The following is a 23,133-nucleotide window of genomic DNA, read 5'->3' as shown; positions in this document are numbered from 1 at the left end:
TTGAACCCGATCGAACATCTCTGGAGACACCTGAAAATAGCTGTGCAGTGACGCTCCCCATCCAACCTGACAGAGCTTGAGAGGATCTGCAGAGAAGTATGGAAGAAACTCCCCAAATACAGGTGTACCAAGCTTGTAGAGTCATACCCAAGAAGACTCGAGGCTGTAGTCGCTGCCAAAGGTGCTTCAACAAAGTACTGAGTAAAGGGGTAAAAATGATGGGGTAATATTTCTAAAAGACTGTTTTTGCTTTGTCATTATTGGGTATTGTGTGTAGATTGATGAGGGGGATTTATTTTACATTTTAGAATAAGACTCAACCGTAACAAAATGTGGAAAAAGTCAAGGGGTCTGAATACTTTCCAAATGCACACATATGAACACAGTCAAACGGTCATCACTCTGATCCTTCGCTCTCTTATACAGTCCGCATAGGTATATAGTGTAGAGAAATATTGTACAGTTGGATGAAAATCATTTGATATCACGCTCCATTCATGACCAGCTCTTTCCTCCTGCTAACCTCAAGACACAAATGGGGTATGTCAGGTTGTGTTTGCTGCACCAAGGGAATGCATGCAGGGCTTCATAGGTGATGTTTGCGTGCTAGTCTCTCTGCGGTCCTGGGAAGTGTGTCGTGCTTCTCTCTACTCCCAGTCTCTCTTTCTGCCTGAGGGGAGCAGGCAGCAATTCTAAAATAGAGCAGACATTCATGTCACATGACGTTAGCGTTAAATTTAGACCACACTGTCTGAGCTACTGCACAGAGATGCTGCCAAGATGAACCCCTGCTATGCCATTGTCTTAAACCTGTATGATAAATAGACAGTGCCACATATAGGTTGTAAGATCGCACGTAATGTGCTGTGAGATTTTGTTAATGGCATGAAATACGGATTGGAAAGGGAATCAGGTCAGGATTGCATTGTAAGGGATTGAACATTGAGCAATGGGATTTGGATTTAACATTTAGAACATGTAGGGGGGGGGGGGTCTTTGACTCAGTGGATCATGACATGGACAGAATTCTGTGGAAAGTGTAGACGTCATAGGTGGTTACTCTCTCAAAGATATTACTAAATTCCCAAGACATGGATTGGCTAATATATTTCTAGATGTGAGAATAAACTAATGTAGGGCTGATGTGTGCATAACTGTGTTTTAAAGTCCAAATGTTATTCATTTTGTATAAATACAAAGATACTGTTGTCAGATTTTGAGTTGTCCTCTTGTAATCTATTTACTCATAACATATTTTTCTTTACTTAAACCTTTAAAGGCCCAGTGAAGTCAATTCAGTTTTCCTGTGTTTTGTATCACATTGTACAACAGCTGAAGAAACTAACACTGTAAAAGTGTGGTTTTGTTTTTATTAGTGTTATTTCCTGATAGTCGCTGGTTGAAAATACACTCTACACAGGACCTTCTAATCAGCAGGTTTGCAAAGGCGGGAGTTTCGGCTTTCCATGGTGACATCCCCATTCGGTTAATTGGTTAATAGACCAATAACAATGATTTCCCAACCTTTCTGCCGGTATATTTTCAGTTTCCCCTCCACTCGGACCACTCCTAGACAGTCCTAGCAAAATAATTTTTGGGTAAAAAGCTATTTTTGCCCATTTTAATGGAAATCTATTTTAGTAAGGCACTTAATACTCAGAAATTATTTGATATTGATATAAAAATGTATGCATTGGGCATTTAACAACTCTTCAATGCATTATTCGATTCAACACATCATTGACTATGTGTCACGACTTCTACCGAAGTCGGTCCCTCTCCTTGTTCGGGCGGCGTTCGGCGGTCGACGTCACCGGCCTTCTAGCCATCGCCGATCCACTTTTCATTTTCCATTTGTTTTGTCTTTGTCTTACACACCTGGTTTCAATTCCCCAACTACTTGTTCATTATTTAACCCTCTGTTCCCCCATGTCAGTTTGTGAGTAATTGTTTGTATGTAGTACGGTCCGTTAATGTGGGCTCTCTTTTTTGTATTGCATTTATATATGTTGAGTAAAGTACGTTTATTTACTCATATCTGCTGTACTGCGACTGACTCCTCTACACCAGCTACACACAGATCTCATTACAGAATTATTCCTCAAGAATGGAGTCAGCAGGAGCTACTCCCTCTCTGTGAACGTAAAGGAGCGAGTCCAGCAGCACGTGACCATGTTGCAACGTCTGGGCACCGCCATGGATCAGGTGCTGCAAACGATGGATCGTTGGGAAAGAGTATGAGGTCGTCCAGCACCTCCACCAGCCCCACTACAGCAGGCCCCACTGTCCACCACTCCTTCGCCCGGTCACAGCGGGATTCGGCTCGCGCTCCTGAGGGAGTATGATGGGACGGCTGCCGGATGCCAGGGGTTCCTACTCCAGCTGGAGCTCTACCTGGCGACCGTCCACCCGGCTCCTTCGGGACCTGAGAGCGTGTCCGCCCTCGTCTCCTCCCTCTCATGCAAAGCCCTGGAGTGGGACCATTACGCAGAGTTTACCCGCCGCTTTCGGGCAGTTTTCGACCACCCGCCTGAGGGTTGAGCGGCGGGTGAATGTCTGTTCCACTTGAGGCAGGGGACGAGGAGCGCGCAGGATTTCGCTGTGGACCTCCGGACCCTGGCCGCCAGCGCGGGATGGAACGACAGGGCCCTGATTGATCACTACCAGTGCAGTCTGCGCGAGGACGTCCGTCGGGAGTTGGCCTGTCGAGACACCACCCTCAAGTTGGACCAGCTGGTGGACCTTATCCATCGGGGCCTGTCAGTTCCATCCCCCAGCACCTCCGCTCCGATGCCCATGGAGCTGGGAGGTGCTGCGCTTAGGGCGACCAGAGGAGGGGCCATTCCCTGCACCATCTGTGGCCGCAGAGGGCACACTGCTGGTCGGTGCTGGGGAGGTTCCTCAGGGAGTCGATGCAGCAGGCAGGGCACTATCGTGTCACCCCAGGTGAGTCGGCACCAGGCTCACCCAGAGCCCCCTGTTGCTCACATGTATGTGTTTATCAAATTTCCTGAGTTTTCCCCGCATTCCCAGCATAAGGCGCTCGTAGATTCAGGCACAGCTGGGAATTTTATTGACCGTTCATTTGCCCATAGTTTAGGGATTCCCCTTGTTCCTGTGGATATGCCCTTCCCTGTGCACGCCCTAGATAATCGACCATTAGGGTCAGGGCTGATTTAGGGAGGCCACCGATCCACTAAGCATGGTTACGCAGGAGGGTCACAAGGAGAGAATCAGTCTCTTCCTTATTGATTCTCCTGTGTATCCCGTGGTGCTGGGCCTACCCTGGTTGGCCTGTCATGATCCCACTATTTCATGGCAACAGAGGGCTCTCAAGGGGTGGTCACGAGAGTGCTCAGGGAGGTTTGTAGGGGTTTCCATCGGTGCGACTACGGTGGAAAGTCCAGACCAGGTCTCTACCGTGCGCATCCCTTCAGAATATGCCGATTTGGCTCTCGCCTTGTAAGAAGAAGGCGACTCAATTACCACCCCATCGACGGGGGGATTGTGCGATACATCTCCTGGTAGACGCAGCACTTCCCAGGAGTCACGTGTATCCTCTGTCACAGGAGGAGACGGCGGCTATGGAAACATATGTCTCCGAATCCCTGGGGCAGGGATACATTTGGCCCTCCACTTCACCTGCTTCCTCGAGTTTCTTTTTTATGAAGAAGGATGGAGGTCTGCGCCCGTGTATTGACTATCGAGGTATCAATCAGATCACTGTGAGGTACAGCTACCCGCTGCCTCTCATCGCCAGTGCGATCGAGTCAATGCACGGGGTGCGCTTCTTCACAAAATTGGATCTCAGGAGCGCTTACAACCTGGTGCGTATCCGGGAGAGGGACGAGTGGAAGACGGCATTTAGTACCACCTCAGGGCACTATGAGTACCTCGTAATGCCGTACGGGTTGATGAATGCTCCATCAGTCTTCCAGGCCTTTGTTGACAATATTTTCTGGGACCTGCACGGGCAGGGTGTAGTGGTGTATATCGACGACATTCTGATATACTCCGCTACACGTGCCGAGCATGTGTCTCTGGTGCGCAGGGTGTTTTGGTCGACTGTTGGAGCATGACCTGTACGTCAAGGCTGAGAAATGTCTGTTCTTCCAACAGTCCGTCTCCTTCCTAGGGTACCGCATTTCCACGTCAGGGGTGGAGATGGAGAGTGACCGCATTTCAGCCGTGCGTAATTGGCCGACTCCCACCACGGTAAAGGAAGTGCAGCGGTTTCTAGGGTTTGCCAACTACTACCGGAGGTTTATCCAGGGTTTTGATAAGGTAGCAGCTCCCATTACCTCACTGCTGAAGGGGGGACCGGTGCGGCTGCAGTGGTCGGCTGAGACGGACAGGGCTTTTGGTCACCTGAAGGCTCTGTTTACCTCGGCTCCCATGCTGGCTCATCCGGATCCCTCTTTGGCATTCATAGTGGAGGTGGACTCGTCCGAGGCTGGGATAGGAGCCGTGCTCTGTCAGCGCTCGGGCACGCCACCAAAGCTCCGCCCCTGTGCTTTCTTTTCAAAGAAGCTCAGCCCGGCGGAGCGAAACTATGATGTGGGGGACCGGGAACTGTTGGCTGTTGTCAAGGCTCTGAAGGCGTGGAGACATTGGCTTGAGGGGGCTAACCACTCTTTTCTCATCTGGACTGACCACCGCAATCTGGAGTACATCTGGGCGACGAGGAGACTGAACCCTTTGATCTATTGGGTCCACACGTCACCCTGGCATCGGTCAGACGGTGCGTTGCCTTAGTGGGAAGTACTGGTGGTCCACCTTGGCCAAGGACGTGAGGGTTTATGTTTCCTCCTGCTCGGTATGCGCCCAGTGCAAGGCTCCCAGGCACCTGCCCAGAGGGAAGTTACAACCCCTACCCGTTCCACAACGGCCGTGGTCGCACCTGTCGGTGGACTTCCTGACGGATCTTCCTCCCTCACAGGGAAACACCACGATCCTGGTCGTTGTGGATCGGTTTTCTAAGTCCTGCCATCTCCTCCCTTTGCCCGGTCTCCCTACGGCCCTACAGACTGCGGAGGCCCTGTTCACTCATGTCTTCCGGCACTACAGGGTACCTGAGGACAGTCTCTGATCGGGGTCCCCAGCTCACGTCCAGGGTCTGGAGAGCGTTCAATGTCAGGGGGTCTCGGTCAGCCTCACCTCAGATTTTCACCCTGAGATTAACGGGCAGGTGGAGAGAGTAAATCAGGATGTGGGTAGGTTTCTGCGGTCATATTGCCATGAACGGCCGGGGGAGTGGGCGGCATTCATCCCCTGGGCAGAGATGGAACAAAACTCACTCCGCCACTCCTCCACTAACCTCTCTCCGTTCCAGTGCGTACTGGGGTATCAGCTGGTTCTGGCACCTTGGCAACAGAGCCAGATCGAAGCTCCTGCGGTGGACGAATTGTTTACGTGCTCGGAGGAGACCTGGGACACCGCCCATGTGCACCTGCAACGGGCCGTGAGGCGGCAGAAGGTGAGCGCCGACCGTCACCGCAGTGAGGACCGGGTCTGGCTCTCGACCCGAAACCTGCCCCTCCGCCTGCCCTGCCGGAAGCTGGGTCCGCAGTTTGTGGGGCCATTCAAAGTCCTGAGGAGACTGAACGAGGTATGCTACAGGTTACAGCTTCCCCCAGATTACTGTATTAATCCTTCGTTCCATGTGTCTCTCCTCAGGCCGGTGGTGGCTGGTCCACTCCAGGAATCTGAGGTGCGGGAGGTTCCTCCTCCCCCTCTGGACATCGAGGGGGCCCCGGCGTAAGCTGTTCGAGCCATCCTGGACTCGAGGCGTCGGACGAGGGGCCTTCAGTACCTCGTGGAGTGGGAGAGGTACGGTCCGGAGGAGAGATGCTGGGTGGAGGACGTCTTGGACCCTTCGTTGCTGCAGGAGTTCCACCGTCTCCATCCGGATCGCCCTGCGCCTCGTCCTCCGGGTCGACCCCGAGGTCGGTGTCGGCGCGCTGCTGGAGCTGCGCGTCAAGCGGGGGGGGGGGGGGGGGGGGTACTGTCACGACTTCCTCTGTTCCCCATTGACTGTTTGAGTAATTGTTTGTATGTAGTATGGTCCGTTAATGTGGGCTCTCTTTTTTTTGTATTGCATTTATATATGTTGAGTAGAGTACATTTATTTACTCATATCTGCTGTCCTGCGCCTGACTCCTCTACACCAGCTACACACAGACCTCATTACAGAATTACACTATGGGACTAGTGGGACTTCACCAGGACCAGGTTTTTGGGCCATTGCACCAAATGATTTTGGGTCAGCCCCAAATATTTTGCACTGCTGCGATGTTGTAAAACAAATGGTCAACTGAAAGCGCCGCTAGTTAGTTCATAGAGCCGTGGTTAGGCGTATGTGAAACTCCCAAAGTCATCCAACTGTTATGATAAATGTAAAGCAATTGTTGCATGTGGTCAACTAGGTGATAATTTCAGCACCGTTTTGATTGGGACAGCATCATTGCGCTGCTTTGAGACAAGCATGGGGACTCGTCTTGATAAATCAATCAATGTCAGATTTTTGTTTTCACTGAGTCTCTGTTTGAATATTTGGTTACAATTAGGCTGGGAATCATTAGCTAAGTTACGGTGAGTGCTCCCCACTGGGCACAGACATCAGTTTGTCTGTGCCCAGTGAGATTGAGACCCCGGGCGACCTGTCCTACATTACCGAGCTTACAACTCGCCAATGTTCAATCTTTGAGTAAACTTGACAAAATGTAGTGTGAGGATCTCCTTCCAGAGTGCGCTCTCTTGTAACTCACCGTCCACCCGGCCTTCCCGAATTCCCAGAGACAGCGGAACAATGGAACAATGGTCTAGCATCTTCGGTGAGGCCAGTTGGGAGCCTTACCGGAGAGTAGGAAATGAAGGCACCAATGGAGAGACAGAGGTGGGGGAGTCTTAGTGAGATTGAGACCCCGGGCGACCTGTCCTACATTACCGAGCTTACAACTCGCCAATGTTCAATCTTTAATCTTTAGTCAGTAAACTTGACAAAATGTAGTGTGAGGATCTCCTTCCAGAGTGCGCTCTCTTGTAAGAATTAAGGCGGAGGGCTCTTGTGCTGCCATCCTGTTAGAAGGTAACAGATTATTTTATTACAATGGTTAAGATGGATTTGCATTGTGTTCCTAGTGGAGCTTTCTGGTACTTAGACTGTACGCAAACAGGAAGTAGAGAATTCGTTCTGCACGCAGAACGTGCACGCTTTCAGTGTAGTTATTTCTTGTCACGCTTCAGCCTCGGAAAATATTTGTTTAAGGAATTGTATTCCTATGTTTATCAACCAATTCAATTAAAACACTCTGCCCATACATAAGAATTTGTAAGATACTTATCAGCATAAAATGGGCAGAAACCAGTCTTAAAATCAATCAATCAATAGCGTTTATTCTCGAGAGTACTGAATCATAGTACAATTTACATCAGGTTATATAATAAAGATGATGTCATAGGTTTTAATGTCCATCCTCCTCTAGAATACAATGGCAATACAGTTCACAGCCTCGTTACTGTCTGCCACCTGTTAAACTATCTGCAACCAACCCAAGGTCTTCCCCTCCCTGGGTAGAGACAGAATGTCCTGTAAGGAACACAGCATTCCAGCCTGTCTGAAGATAACTCCATTCTTTCTAATAAGGAACATATTACACTCAGCATTATGATTATAATAAGTTTCATTCATACAGTAACATCTAAGTCAAATGTATACATATTTTAGTCATTAAACACAAAAATCCCATAACAGTAAGTTCGATTCAAGCATTTAGCTATTGATGATAATCTTGTTATTGATAGAGTTGCTTACATATCAATGTTAGTTGGTTGCATTTACTCACACAAATTGCAATGCCTTTCATGTATGCCGTTAGCTGTATTACTTTGCTCGTGCGTCATGCAAAGCTGTCAAAATGTATGTAGTGCTTGAAGAACAGAGTAACAAATCTCTGACCAAGACAGAGTTTTTCAATCTCTTCAACATCAATGACAACTCTGCTCCATACACCATGAAGCCCTGTTCTGGGGTAACAGAGACTTCAGGCAGGAGAGCCGTCAACATCATAGTGGAGTCTATAGATGGACACATGCAGCTCACTCTCCCTACTCTGATAGAGTGTGATATGATGCCAGACGATAGGATGGAGATTCCCTCCCCTGACGTTGCGTATCACCATCCCCATCTGCAACCAGTTACGGACAAAATTCCAGCTGTGGACCCAGACGCTCCCATCCTCCTGCTCTTAGGACGAGACATCTTAAGGGTACACAAGGTACGAGAGCAAATCAATGGGCCCCACGACACTCCTAATGCACAGCGACTCGACCTCGGGTGGGTCATCGTGGGTGAGGTCTGTCTGGGAATGGCTCACCGACCAGCCAATGTTAACGTGTTCAGGGCAAACATACTTCAAAATGGTCGCACATCCTATCTGAGCCCTTGCCCTGACATCATCCAGGTAAAAGAGAACTACAACAGCGTAGCTCAGAAACACATCTCTCCCTCTACAGTGCACTCGAGAGATCCGAGCACAACTGTGAACACAGACAGCCTGGGATGTTCCGTGTTCCACAAAACACAAGACGATCATAAACCAGCACCATCAGTGGAGGACAAAGCCTTCTTGGACATTATGGACAAACAGGTTTTCCAGGATGATGGAAACAACTGGGTGGCTCCACTACCCTTTCGCCCCACTAGACGTCACCTTCCTAATAACAGGGAGCAGGCCATGAACCGTCTCACATCACTTCGCAGGACTTTAGACAAAAAGCCTGACATGAAGCATCATTTTATTGACTTCATGCAAAAGATGCTGGATAACGACCAAGCCGAACCTTCTCCGCCACTAGAGGGAGACAAAGAACGTTGGTATCTGCCCATATTTGGTGTTTACCATCCACAAAAGCCTGAACAAATAAGAGTAGTATTTGACTCCAGTGCTAAGTGTCAAGGCGTGTCACTTAACGATGTTCTGCTCAGTGGTCCAGACTTAAACAACACACTCTTGGGTGTCCTAATGCGTTTCCGCAAGGATTGCACTGCACTAACGGCAACAAATGTTTTACTGTTTTGGTGTACGTGAGGATCACAGAGATTACTTAAGGTTTCTCTGGTATGAAGACAACAACCCAGATAGAAACATAACTGAGTACAGGATGAAAGTCCATGTATTTGGGAACAGCCCTTCACCAGCCGTAGCCATCTACTGCATGAGACGAGCAGCGCTACAGAGAAGGAACATGGGTCACAACCCAAGCAATATGTAGTGAGGAACTTCTACGTCGATGATGGGCTGACATCAGTAGCTACTACAGAAGAAGCTATCAAAATTCTAAGAAAAACACAAGCAATGTTGGCGGAGTCCAACATGAAACTACACAAGATTTCATCCAATAGCAAAACAGTTATGGAAGCCTTCCCTATGGAGGACCGTGCAAAAGACTTAAAAGATCTGGACCTAGGAGTGGATCCTCTCCCCTTTCAACAGAGTCTGGGACTTTCCTGGAACCTGGAAACAGACAGCTTCTCATTCCAGGTGTCCCACAATGAGAGGCATCCTGTCCACAGTGCGGCCAAGTCTTTATGACCCCCTTGGGTTCGTGGCTCCAATAACAATGCAAGGTAAAGCCTTAATCAGAGAACTCTCTTCTGATCAGAGTGAGTGGGATAACCCTCTTCCCCCAGAAAAAGAAGAGGAGTGGAAAGTGTGGAAGGAGTCTTTGATGGAGTTGGAACATATGTATATTCAGCGGACCTACATCCCAGTCTCCTTGTCTACCACTCAAAGAAGAGAGCTACACATCTTCTCGGATGCCTCTACAGTAGCCATAGGAGCGGTAGCCTACCTGAGAGTTATTGACTCGGAAGGTCAATGCCATGTTGGATTTGTCATGGGGAAATCAAAATTGGCCCCTCGTCCAGCCCACACTATCCCACGCCTAGAACTGTGTGCGGCTTTGCTAGCTGTTGAGATGTATGAACTGATCAGAGACGAAATTGACATTGATGTAAATGCGGCCAAGTTCTACACAGACAGTAAGATAGTTCTCGGTGACATCCACAATGTCACCAAAAGATTCTATGTGTATGTTGCCAATAGGGTAACTCGCATCAGGAAGTCTACCCATCCAGATCAGTGGTGTTATGTAAACAATGACAGCAATCCAGCAGACCATGCAACCAGGCCTATACTTGCTGCACTCTTAAAGTACACCAGTTGGTTCTCAGGTCCACCTTTCCTGACCCAAACAAACTCAAGTGAGCCTGAGAACATACATTTTGACCTTGTAGAGCCTCACGCAGACGCAGAAAATGGACAGCAGAAAAGCCAAATGTAAAAGTGGGAGATGTTGTCTTATTGAAAGACAGTCAGGCACACAGAAATGACTGGCCAGTCGGGCTTGTGGTCAAAACCTTTCCCAGTACCGACAAAAAGGTTAGGAAATTAGAACTAAAAATGATCATACAAGGAGCTGCTAAGGTGCTTCTGAGACCAATCTCAGAGATTGTTGTTCTTCTTTCTGAAGCATCCTAGAGACAAAAGATACAAATAGTAAAGACATTATTTGTTTCTTTATATGTTTTACTTCATAGTGGCACAATTTCATTATACCAGGCGGGGAGTGTGCTGCCATCCTGTTAGAAGGTAACAGATTATTTTATTACAATGGTTAAGATGGATTTGCATTGTGTTCCTAGTGGAGCTTTCTGGTACTTAGACTGTACGCAAACAGGAAGCAGAGAATTGTTCTGCACGCATAGAAGCAGCTAAAAACAACGCTACGGTGCAGGTCTTTCAGTGTAGTTATTTCTTGTCACAGCCTTGGAAAATATTTGTTTGTAAGTTCGATTCAAGCATTTAGCTAATGATGATAATCTTGTTATTGATAGAGTTGCTTACATATCAATGTTGGTTGGTTGCATTTACTCACACAAATTGCAATGCCTTTCATGTAACGTAAACTCACGTAAACTCGTACATCGCCTTGGTCCGTACAATTAGAAGCATCCAGGGTCTATGCCCTGCTCAAGGGCATGTTGACAGATCTCCCACCAGGCGGCCAAAAAACATGAACCCGAACCCTCCAAGATCCCCCCACAGTTCCCCAATAGCTGTCCCTCAACCATTTGAGACCCCTCCACAGTCCCCCAAGAAGAAAAATAAAAAATACAATTAATTCCATTCCCCACCCCCAAGAACCCCCCAATGCACCAACAACCAAGATAATGAACTAAATAAATGCTTTTAAAGATCTTCATTGGACCCTGAATAAACTGGAGGCCGCGTATAAAAGGCAGCGTTCATTGTCACAGGGGACTTTAACAAAAGTAATTTCCCAACCGTGCTCCCGAATTACAATTAACACATTGACTGTCCAACTCGCAGAGATTCTACGCTGAACCACTGTTACACACCTTTTCGATACGGGTATAAGGCCATCTCCCGTCCTTCTTTTGGCAAATCTGATCATGACTCCATTTTGCTCCTCCCCGCCTTCAAACAAAGACTCAAGAAGGAAGTTCCAGTGGTCAGGTCTACACAACGTTGGTCTGACCAATCAGATTCCATGCTCCAAGACTGTTTTGATCATATGAACTGGAATATGTTCCGGGTCGCCTCTGGGGATAACATCAATGAATACGCCAACTCAGTCGTCGGAGTCATAAAAAAATGCATAGATGATGTGATACCGATGGTGTCTTTATACACTTATCTGAATCAAAAACCATGGATTGATGGCAGCCTTGTCGGGAAACTGAAGGATTGAGATGCTGCTTATTAACACAAGGTGCAAGGTGACCGAGGACAATTGTATGGTTAAACAGTACAAATACGACCTACGCAGATCGATCAAGATGGCGAAACACAAGTTTAGGGACAAAGTGGAGGAGCAATTCAGCGGGTCGGATACGAGGCATATATGGCAAGGGCTTCTAACAGTCATGGATTACAAAAAGAAAGCCAGTCATGTGGCGGACACCAACACCCACCCCCCCACCGGACAAGCTAAACACCTTTTTCTCACGCTTCGAGCAAAACTACTCTGAGCTGCCGAGTGCCCCTGAGGACAACGAGGGCTACGTGCTTACGGTCTCCACGGAGGACGTATGGAAGTCATTCAAACATATTAACCCTCGCAAGGCTGCCGGCCCAGACGGCATCCCTAGCCGTCCCCTTCAGAGCATGTGCAAATCAGTTAGCTGTTTTCTGACATTTTCAATCTCTCTCTAGCTCAGGCCGTTAACCCACCTGCTTCAAGATGTCCACTATCCTCCCCGTGCCCAAGAAAGGGAAAGTAACTGAACTGAATGACTACCGACCCGTAGCACTCACTTCCGTCATCAGGAAGTACTTCGAGAGTCTTGTCAAAGACCACATCACCACCTCCCTCCCCAACACACTCAACCCTCTCCAATTTGACTACAGCCCAACAGATCCATGGACGACGCAACCGCCATTGCACTGCCCACTGCCCTCACCCACCTGGACAAGAGAAAATAATATGTGACAATGTTGTTAATTGACTACAGCTCAGCATTCAATACCATTGTGCCCTCTAAGATCACCATAAAGCTCACAGCACTGGGACTGAACTCATCCCTTTGCAACTGGGTCCCTGGTCTCAATGGTGACCCACCCTGTATAAATAAAAGTAAAAAAACACAATTACAAAAATCATGCTGAATAGCCATCACTACTCCTACTTCCCTGTGGACATTTTATTCCTTCCTAATATTGAGTTGCCCCCTTTTGCCCTCAGAACAGCGTCAATTTGTCAGGGCATGGACTCTACAGTTGTTCGACAGGGATTCTGGCCCATGTTGACTACAATGTTTCCTACACTTGCATCAAGTTGGCTGGATGTCCTTTGGGTGGTGGCCCATTCTTGATACACACGGTAAACTGTTGAGTGTGAAAAACCCAGTAGCGTTGCAGTTCTTGAAACACTCAAATCGGTGAGCCTGGCACCTACTACCATACCCCGTTCAAAGGCACTTCAATATTTTGTCTTGCCCATTCACACTGTGAATGGCACACCCAGCCTACACAATCCATGTCTCAATTGTATCAAGACTTAAAAATCCTTCTTTAACCTGTCTCCTCCCCTTCATCTACGCTGATTGAAGTGGATTTAACAAGTGACATCAATAAGGGGTCATTGCTTTCACCTGGATTTACCTGGTCAGTCTATGTCACTGAAAGCACAGCTGTCCTTAATGTCATTGTCACAGTTGTAAACATGTGTTTATTATTATTAGTAGTAGTAGTAATATTAGTATGCATTATTATGTTTACTATTATTGTTTCATTCACACCTGCACTGTGGAGCTCGGAGTTCAATAATTTCACTGTACAATGCAATTACATCTGCTATGTGGTGCATGTGACTGAATAAAAAACGAATCTAAAGGCACTGTGACAACCACAATTGAAAGCAATGCAGATCTTCTCTACACACACAATTAGGCTTAATACCTTAATTCCATGATGTTTTCCTGAACTTTCCAATACTTTTCTGATGCTTTTCAGTCACTTATCCTACTGATGCAAATACCCATTTTTACACTTTTCCCATAGGCTATTCAAGTCATTTGAAACATTTTCTTATTAGCCTTATAAGCATATAAACTTGGGGCAGTCTCTGTGCTACAATGGTTAAAAAGGCCACTGGGCCCACATCATTTCTATAACAATTGAGCTAAAACCACTATTGGCTAAACATGGGGAAAAGTGATTAGATAGAAACACTTGTTCATTGACTTACTGAAATGATTCACTGGTAATTGTAGGCTACTTGCTGATTTGATTACTTGAAATAGCATTTTAACACTAGGCCTACATATCCCTACGCAATAACCTCATATGGGGTTACTGACCACAATCCATTGAATCAGTAATACAAAGTGTTGATTTTTGGGCATTGGGGAGAGCACAGCGCATGGAAGAAAACATAGCCCTGGGAAGGTGGCATGTTGGTGCTGCAGATACATTGAAATTAATTTGCCAAATACTATAATAACTCCTGTCTGGCCATAAATAAATGAAATCTGTCACGTTCCTGATCTTGTTTTCCTTTTGTATTGTTGTGTTTAGTGGGTCAGGACGTGAGCTGGGTGGGCAGTCTGTGTTGTTTGTTCTATGTTAAGTGTCAGGTTTAATTGACCTTGTATGGCTCTCAATCAGAGGCAGGTGTTTTCGTTTTCCTCTGATTGAGAGACATACATAGGGAGGTTGTTTCACATTGGTTGTGGTGGGTGGTTGTCTCCTGTGTCTGTATGTATGTTCGTGCCACACGGGACTGTAGCGTTTGTTTGTAGTCGTGTACCTGTTCGTGCGTTCTTCATGTTGTATGTAAGTTCCATGTTCAGGTCTGTCTACGTCGTGTTTGTTATTTTGTAATTTTCAAGTGTTTTCGTGTTCGTTTCGTAATTCAATAAATATCAGTTATGTCATCATACCTCGCTGCACATTGGTCTTCAGATCCCTCTCTCCTCTCCTCGTCCGAGGAGGAGGAGGAATTAGAGAATCGTTACAAAATCATTGAAAATACTACACAAGAACATAATTTAGCCACAGAGGATCAATAGATGTTTTTTTAAATGCTGTGTATTGTGTTTTATCACATCATGGGCACATGTAAGCCTACTGTTGGCAGCACCTGCAATTGGGCAGCATGCCTGGAAAATATCAAACAGCTGATTGTTCAGTTGTGGCTGTCAATGAACAGCAGGCAGCAGCTAAAAGGCCCTTTGCAATATTTCAAAATACAATTGCTGGAAAAACAGCTTAGATGTGTCAATGCCACTGGAATGTTTGTGGACTATAATTTCCTCATACTGTAAAATTTGTCTCCACTCTTTTCATTGGCATTTAAGACAGGGTTGTTCATTTTGTTGATCTCAGTAGCCTATGTCAGTGTCAGAGTAGCCTGTCATTTCGGTCAGTTGTGTGCTATTAAAAAAGATCCTTCTAATGTCTCCAGTCGTGTGGAATTGCAAGATGAAAAAAAATTATAATCTTGGCCCGCAAATATGATATCTGTTCGGCTGTGATTGGTGCACCTAGTTCTACAGCACTATATGCTTACTGATTTCTGAGAACAGTCCCATAACTTTGCTGTAGTACAACTTCATCAACAACCTGGCAAACTACAGTTTTTTTAGTTTTGTATTTAACTAGGCAAGTCAGTTAAGAACAAATTGTTATTTACAATGACGGCCTACCAAAAGGCAAAAGGCCTCCTACGGGGACGGGGGATTAAAAATAAGAAATAAATACAATATAAATATAGGACAAAACACACATCACAACAAGAGAGACAACACACTACATAAAGAGAGACCTAAGACAACAACATAGCAAGGCAGCAACACATGACAACACAGCATGGTAGCAACACAACATAACAACAACATGGTAGCAACACAAAACATGGTACAAAAATTATTGGGCACAGACAACAGCACAAAGGGCAAGAAGGTAGAGACAACAATACATCACACAAAGCAGCCACAACTGTCAGTAAGAGTGTCCATGATTGAGTCTTTGAATGAAGAGATTGAGATAAAACTGTCCAGTTTGAGCGTTTGTTGCAGCTAGTCCCAGTCGCTAGTTGCAGCGAACTAAAAAGAGGAGTGACCCAGGGATGTGTGTGCTTTGGGGACCTTTAACAGAATGTGTCTGGCAGAACGGGTGTTGGATGTGGAGGATGAGGGCTGCAGTAGATATTTCAGACAGGGGGGAGTGAGGCCTAAGAGGTTTTATAAAAAGCATCAACCAGTGGGTCTTGCAACGGATATACAGAGATGACCAGTTTACAGAGGAGTATAGAGTGCAGTGATGTATCCTATAAGGAGCATTGGTGGCAAATCTGATGGCCGAATGGTAAAGAACATCAGCAGTAGCTATTCTATGGCCATTCAAACAAGCTTGCACTAGGCTGCTAGCTACAGAAGTTTGCTCAGCTGATCGAGCATGTTTTGCTAGAGTACTAGTAGCCAGTGAGTCCTAGGAGAGTGGGGTTATAAAAAAAAAAAATGGGAACTAGTTTTAGGCAGATTAGCAAAATCTCGATTTTTAGAGATGAATTCCACCTCCTACAAGACAGATCAGTTGAGGGAAGAGCTATTGCAGGAGTGAAGCCATCTATCATGAGACAATGGGCTGAGCCCTATACCTCAGTGGCTAAGCGCCGAATGTTCTGAAACTGTGGTGACAACCCTGCTGACCGGTTTGATAGCATTTGAAGGTCGATCTAATACAACAGGTGTCCCCAAAGCAGCATCATGCACATATGTATGACTTCACTCTGTGGTACAAAAATCCGACCATTGACAAACCTATGTGTAGTCTGTCTAATACGTTTTATTATGACAGTAGGCTACTGTCTGAAACACTTCTCAGCTTCCACTCAGTGCGCTCTGACTGAGAGTAACCTTTAATTTCCATCATCTACCGGCCCTCAGCACGCGCCACCTCAACGAGTCCAATCAAAAGCCAGGGAATGCCTCCTGTGCAATAATACCATGACGACGCGCCTGTCACTTCTGGGTTGAGAGCAGCGACCAATATCACCAGACGGACGATGCGGGAATTCAATTGAAATTCGTGCATTTGTATACCAAATTCGTGAAATAAAAGAACGCTTTCCCTTTCGTCGCTGATACACCAGGTGTTTTATTCAAGGTAAGTGTCTTGATAAACTATTCTTTCTCGGTGATGCGCGCTTAGCAGCAGCCGGCGAGGTCCTGATGTGCTTGATTCTGTGCATCCAGCCAGTTGCTGCGCGCGGTAGGCTACGGGGCAGAGCAGAGGATGGAAGACTGAGCGTCCCGGTCACCTAGAGTAAATTGTTATCTGTAGGCTACATAATATATATTCCAGATAGGAGATAATGGCTTTTTGACAAGCCTGTATCTTCTCTGCTCAACCAATTTTACTCCCTTTTTAAATGATTTTCATTATCCCTGTTGCATGCTGGTTGAGTGTACAAATGGCACACCTTGCAGATAACATTTGTCAGCAGTGACTTCAAATGGTCAAAAATAAGTTTCACATTGATTTTAATTAATAATTCCATAAATAATTACTTGCTGATGTGCCTTTGTTCATTATCTGACAGAATAGAACAGAATCCAAATGTTTACTGCAAATTGTATTAAATTACATTTTTATTTAGTGTATATTATATTATTGGATGTTTGTTTTGCAAGGGTTTTCTGGTGTACACAATTTGTTTTTCCTAAAGCTTTGGTCAAGTGGAGGCCAGAAACGTATAAGGTTTGTTTAAACTTCCCATTCGATTATTATATTTAGCAATTGTTGGTTCTCTTTCATTATTACAATATCATGTTTTTATTTAAGCTATTCACAAACAACTATCTGAGATAGATCTCTGTTACTGGCCTCCTAGATTCATTTGAAAGTTGAACATGAAAGATATGCTTAGACCAACAAGTCACATTAAAATAAAATGGGGATTGGGACAAAAAGGGAAAGTAAGCTTTTAAAACAGGCCAGACAACGAAGTGTCCGCTGCAAAAGGCCCATGATCATCAGACATTGGAGAGGTGAGCGAGAGAAATGTGATCTGACAGGATTCTTCAAAGAACCCCTTTTAATGGATCCTCGAATAACCTTTTGGGGTACATTTTTTAACTCCCACCCCTGTTATTAATATTATTAATAATATGAATAATAATACTCATAACAACAACAATTATACACTATTTTAGTTCTCAGTGTTTATTATGATTTTTGTGGCAAAGCAGTATAAAAAAATCTAAATATGAGAAACTCCCAGCAGAGCCCCTAGTCCAATAGGTATCTGGCATGTTGACCCATAGACAGAATGATTTTGCAGTGCATGGTGATCAAACAGGTTTCCTGTTTTAATCATCAGAGATGTAGGGAGGGTGAAGTCTGTGAATCCCCAAAATAATCATTATACAGATGATTAACAAAATATGCACACGACTGTATTCATACCTTTTTGTGGTGAATGTGAATGAAAAAAACTGTTTTGATAATGGTTTTCATACATATACCTTGTCCATAATGTAGAGGCCTATGGGATATTCATTGAAGAGGTAAGGGAGGAGGATGGTAAATGTGATCTGCATAACATACCAATACCAATTGACATACCTTTGTACGCCTCCTTGTCTGTATACCTGAAGACACAGACACAAAATTGAGCAGTTCAGTCATCTGCACCCAATACAGCTACCGTAGCCTTCAACATATTCTTATAGACTACATATTCTTACCTCTTTGTTGATTATCTGTTGAATTGTGTCCATTTTCTGTTTTAGAAAGATTTGCACAAATATGAAAAGACAGATGGTATCATCATAAAACAATCCTTAAATTGAGGAGATCTTTACATTTGTCACTTAAGTGCCTGCACCTGCTGTCCTTTCACATTCAAACCCAAGTGTTTCAGTTGGGCACTTAGGTTCCTGTAAGAACCCCCACCAACTAAGGAGGTTCCTCGATGAACCCCACCTCCTATGGGGTTCTTGGAAGAACCTCTTGGGTGCAATTTTCAGTGCCAAGAACCCTAAGGTTCTTTGAAGAACTTTAAGGATCTTAGAAGAACCGTTGTTGAAGCCCTCATTTTTAGAGTCTACATTGTAGGCCTGCTCTTGCATTATATTACTATTACTATAAGTCTACCTACATATCTATTGAGAAAGTCTATGGCAAATAGGAATAGGTCATTTGGCGTGTCGCCCGGCTGTGAGCTGCACTGTTGTACGCTGTCCGACTCCGGCGGTGCCAGTCATGTTCAAATAGGTTAAACTATTGTCTGTAAAAAAATACAAATATATAAAACTATCGTCTGTCACATCACAATATCATGGATGATTTCTGTCAAACATCGTTGATTTACGATTATATTGTAATATCCCCAACCCTAGTATGGACACCATAATCAACATTTTGGTTGACAAAGTTTGAACTGTACCATTGACAAATGTTGTGCACTCAAGTTGTGAATATCTTGTCCACTGTTCAGCTTGTTTGTACTGCTGAAGTCATTTACTTGGCTTGTAGCAACTACAATCAAATCAGGGTGGTCTATTGGAGAGAGCTTGTACTTATACACAGACTATCTATTGTCTGCCAGGGATGGTCCGATGGGATATGTGCACAGAGATGCACAGTTTTATCCCCTCCTCTCTTATGCCATGTTTCTGTCTGCAGTAGCTTTCTTCTGTGGAGTGTTCTTCTGTGGAGCATTCTTCTGTGGAGCGTTCTTCTGTGGAGTGTTCTTCTGTGGAGCGTTCTTCTGTGGAGCATTCTTCTTATGTAATAGGTTTCAGAGGGTTGGTCATAGGCCCATATCATTCACCAGAGGGTATGGTTATATCTTTTGGTTGAACCAGAAGTTTGAGGTCTATCAGCTTGTCAGCATGCCATAGATAGGCTAAATGTCATGGTCTGCACCCCTGCATCCAGGCTAATGTATCATACACTCAGCAGCGAGGGAGATGGCAGAGAAAGATATCATAGAGAACCTTTAGTTTCAGATTAGGCTAGTTGTTTTGGTGGTTGTCTGGTATGTTTACTGTCTGGTTGCTTGCTTCTGCTACCTCACAGACCTTAAGAAGAGAAGCTGTAGTCTGAGCCACATATCCATTGTGTGTTGTCTTATCACTTTCAGCCAAATCATGCTTACTCAAAGCTTTTCAAGTATGCTTACGCCATTATTTGGAGATGTCTGCATACACACACACACAAGCACGCACGCACACGCACGCACGCACACATGCACACACACACACACACACACACACACACACACACACACTCGCACGCACACATACGCACGCACGCACGCATGCGCGCATGCACACACACACACACACACACACACACACACACACACACACACACACACACACACACACACACACACACACACACACACACACACACACACACACACACACACACACACACACACACACACACACACACACACACACACACACACAGTCTGACCCCTCCAGTGGTCGTTCTAGATGTGGCACTGTGTAGTGTGCTGGGCTACTGGCACAATGGTGACTTTGAGCTTTCTCCAGGAGGACTGCCTGCGGAGGCGAGAGGAGAGGGTGGCGTTGGTCACACAAAAGGCCCCATTCACAATCCTTTAAGGAAGCAGTGATTCACTCTTACTGCGGCCTGCCTGCATGCCCACCAACTATGGGAGGAGGGATGGCAAGATATTACTGAATTAATCCACTGTGTTATGGTCGTACTCCATTTCCAAAGCTTCTGCCCTGTTACACAAAGCTCAATTATTGACCAATTGTTTCCCCCCCTGATTCATTCTTGATGTTCTTTTGATTGTTCTATTGGTTGAAGCTTTATAATGGACTTAAGGCCAGGCACCACTCCCTAATAGGGTATCCCCCCTTAATCATATCACAATCAACTTGAATGTGGACACAAATAAAACAATTTTTTGTATAATTCTGCCAGAAATATTTCATTAAAATGTGCAAATTAGGTGATATCTCATTAAATATTATCTCATTAAATAGGTCTCCTTTTTTTTGGACACAGGAAGAGGTCAGCCTAAAGATTTTGGTTTCATTTTGATAAGACGCTCCAGGACAGGACTTCACCGATTGTGAAGAAATACTTTTTTTCTATCAGTAAAACACTAAAGAAAGGTATGTAAAATGTATTTTTGGTGCATTTTTCGGAAGAAAATGTAATCTAGAATAAACATTTGACAACCTGTCAACAGTTCCCTATGTATAAGTCTGGAAAATACATCTAAGGATAACCGCACAAAATTTGGTGAATGCAGATGCTTCTGAAGCTGAGAAAAATGAGTTTGAAAATATAGTTGGGAAATGGCAGTTAAAGACAAGGAATTTAGACTACCAAATGACAAACATGTATTTAGACAACATTCTCTTTGAAATAGCCTTTTAAATTATGTGTAATTCAATGTAGTGAGCTTTGAAATTATGGATGTATGTCCATTTAAAGTGGTTACAATTCACCATTTTGATAAACTAACGAATATATACATTTTCATAACTTTTTGACATTTTGACATTTTGGAAAATACTGATATTAAATTAATGGACCAAAATACCTACAAATCTCAAAATTGATAAGTACATGCAAAATTGTCATTTTAGCCTGTCGTGCCTGCTCCTATCGCAAGTGTGAGTTCCAAAACAGGGCTCGTGACCAGCAGCCTCGTCCGTCTGCTGGAGAGAGGGGGAGATAGAGTGGAAGAGAGAGAGAGAGGTTTGACTTGTTAGTCAGGCCTCCTTCACCAGGTCTCCTTATGGCCTCCTTCACCAGGTCTCCTCATGGCCTCCTTCACCAGTTCTCCTCATGGCCTCCTTCACCAGGTCTCCTCATGGCCTCCTTCACCAGGTCTCCTCATGGCCTCCTTCACCAGGTCTCCATATGGCCTCCTTCTTTGCCCCTTACCTCACCTTGCCTCCCTTATTTGCTTTGTTCTGAGTCTTAGTACCCTGGGCACCTGGCACGGCTCACACATGGGTCAAGTCACGGTGTGACGCAGCCTCCTCTCCTCCTCATACAACACTACCTTTGTACTCTCATCTGTCACCTGTACAGTCAATCTCACTTGTGTTTTAATACCAGACAGCCTCTCCCACAGCGGTTAGCGCCTTCTCCTGTGTGATGTTATAAGTCATTACCCAGTCTCAGATAGAAAAGGCATCGGTCACTCACTGTATCCAACCACTGGAACAGTCACACATGAAATAAGTTTAATCATCCATTTTATTGCTAGCTAGACAAATATTACAACAATAACGAAAGTGTGGTCAAAGTTCTGAGTTCGAATGCCACGGTACAAACAGTTAATGTTTTATCGGTCATGTTTTGTTTATTCTTCCCTCCCAATATGCAGAGTCATCAGCTTAAGCCGATCTGATTGGGATAGTTCACTTTAGCCTAATAATTCTTCACGTCAGCCGCCGTGCTTTTGACTGTGGGTTCCAGTGGCAGCCCAGATTACTCCAACAAACTCCAAAAAACCCATTAGACAACACCAACAAATTCCAAGAATCCCAAACACTACTACCCCAACAAACCCCAAGACTACTCCAACAAACCCCAAGACTACTCCAACAAACCCCAAGACTACTCCAACAAACCCCAAGACTACTCCAACAAACCCCAAGACTACTCCAACAAACCCCAAGACTACTCCAACAAACCCCAAGACTACTCCAACAAACCCCAAGACTACTCCAACAAACCCCAAGACTACTCCAACAAACCCCAAGACTACTCCAACAAACTTTAAGAAACCCCAAGACTACTCCAACAAACCCCAAGACTACTCCAACAAACCCCAAGACTACTCCAACAAACCCCAAGACTACTCCAACAAACCCCAAGACTACTCCAACAAACCCCAAGACGACTCCAACAAACCCCAAGACTACTCCAAGAAACCCCAAGACTACTCCAACAAACCCAAAGACTACTCCAACAAACCCCAAGACTACTCCAACAAACCCCAAGACTACTCCAACAAACCCCAAGACGACTCCAACAAACCCCAAGACTACTCCAAGAAACCCCAAGACTACTCCAACAAACCCAAAGACTACTCCAACAAACCCCAAGACTACCCCAAGAAACCCCAAGACTACTCCAACAAACCCCAAGACTACTCCAACAAACCCCAAGACTACTCCAACAAACCCCAAGACGACTCCAACAAACCCCAAGACTACTCCAAGAAACCCCAAGACTACTCCAACAAACCCAAAGACTACTCCAACAAACCCCAAGACTACTCCAAGAAACCCCAAGACGACTCCAACAAACCCCAAGAATACTCCAAGAAACCCCAAAACTACTCCAACAAACCCCAAGACTACTCCAACAAACTCCAACAAACCCCCAAGACTACTCCAACAAACTTTGAGAAACCCCAAGACGACTCCAACAAACCCCAAGACTACTCCAAGAAACCCCAAAACTACTCCAACAAACCCCAAGACTACTCCAACAAACTTTGAGAAACCCCAAGACGACTCCAACAAACCCCAAGACTACTCCAAGAAACCCCAAAACTACTCCAACAAACCCCAAGACTACTCCAACAAAC

At 45.3% G+C, this 23,133-nt stretch overlaps 1 protein-coding gene across 1 annotated transcript in view; it reads left to right on the top strand.

Moving 5' to 3' along the window:
- The first annotated feature begins 16,560 nt into the window (after nucleotides 1–16,560).
- The window catches only part of LOC139549412 (fatty acid CoA ligase Acsl3-like), a 34,202-nt gene continuing 27,629 nt past the window's right edge, over nucleotides 16,561–23,133 (top strand). The window contains exon 1 of the mRNA XM_071359896.1: nucleotides 16,561–16,694. The gene's annotated coding sequence lies outside the window, so the exon portion shown is untranslated. The remainder of the gene's footprint in view (nucleotides 16,695–23,133) is intronic.

The sequence above is a fragment of the Salvelinus alpinus genome, chromosome 22 (assembly GCF_045679555.1).
Source record: "Salvelinus alpinus chromosome 22, SLU_Salpinus.1, whole genome shotgun sequence".
NCBI classification, from domain to species: Eukaryota; Metazoa; Chordata; class Actinopteri; order Salmoniformes; family Salmonidae; genus Salvelinus; species Salvelinus alpinus.
The sequence above is the reverse complement of the archived record's forward strand: the minus strand, read 5'-3'. Positions and strand labels throughout refer to the sequence as shown.